The sequence below is a fragment of a genome, unplaced genomic scaffold (assembly GCF_019419815.1).
Source record: "Pyrus x bretschneideri cultivar Hongxiangsu unplaced genomic scaffold, Pyrus_bretschneideri_v1 Contig233, whole genome shotgun sequence".
In the NCBI taxonomy this organism is placed as follows: Eukaryota; Viridiplantae; Streptophyta; class Magnoliopsida; order Rosales; family Rosaceae; genus Pyrus; species Pyrus x bretschneideri.
The window spans coordinates 67,781-68,831 of NW_025999539.1; the positions used below are offsets into that span (position 1 = coordinate 67,781).

Here is a 1,051-nt window from a genome sequence, read left to right on the forward strand (position 1 = left end):
ATTCATTCATTTTGTGTTTACTTCATTTCCTTATGCTTTCAAGTTACAACAACAAATCTGCCTACATTGATTAGTTTTATTTCTCTTATAGAGTTCTTGCAAAACAAGTAGTTGTATAGGTCCAATTAGTCCCTGTGGATTCGACACCCTTACTTGTGCCATTATACTAAACATATTCTAGCACGAAGAAGGAAAACATCAATCAAAATGGAGCCGTTGCCGGGGACTGATTTCAGTCCCTTATAATTGCTTGTTTTGATATTAAACCTTGTTCTTTTCATTTTAAGTAGATTTCTGATTTTATTCAAACTTGTTTTATCTTGTTTCAGGTAGTATATGTCAAATAGACTTGCTGAATTAGGCCAAAGAATTGAACGGTTAAAGGGCAACACTTTGGAAAGCTTTGTGCCAACAAGTTCCTCCATTGTCCGTGAAGAAGAGGAAGGGAAAACCGTCTAGTCCAACAAGTGAAGGATCTGAGCACTTTAATTGGGAAAGAGAAGAAGAGATGGCGGGCAACCAAGATGATCTTCGAGCTTTGGAGGATTTTGCTCAACCAATCATACCAAATTCACCTTCATGCATCTTGCTGCCCACAGAAGCTAGAAACTATGATCTTAAATCTTCACATTTCCATATGTTTCCTTCTTTTTATGGCTTACCTAATGAAGATCCTTTAGCTCATATTAAAGAATTTTACAATGTTGTGAGTGGTTTACCTTTACAGGGAGTAAGTGAAGCAAATCTGAGGATGAGAGTGTTCCCTTACACCTTGAAAGATAGGGCCAAGGGTTGGTTGATGACTCTAGTACCTGGTTCACTCACCACATGGGATGCCGTGGCTAAGAAGTTTTTGGAAAAGTTCTTTTCCACTCAAAAGACAGCCACATTAAGGGGACAAATCTTCAACTTCAAACAAGATGATGGAGAACCTTTCAATGAGTGTTGGGAGCGCTTTAAAGGCCTTTTGTTGCAATGTCCACACCATGGGTTACCTCTTCACTTACAAATGCAAATTTTCTATGATGGACTAACCCAAACATGTCAATCA

The 1,051-nt window shown here is 38.3% G+C and overlaps 1 pseudogene; it reads right to left on the reverse strand.

Annotated features, from left to right (window-relative positions):
* Positions 1-882: 882 nt before the first annotated feature.
* On the reverse strand, positions 883-993 carry LOC125478167 (annotated as a pseudogene).
* Between the last annotated feature and the right edge of the window lie 58 nt (positions 994-1,051).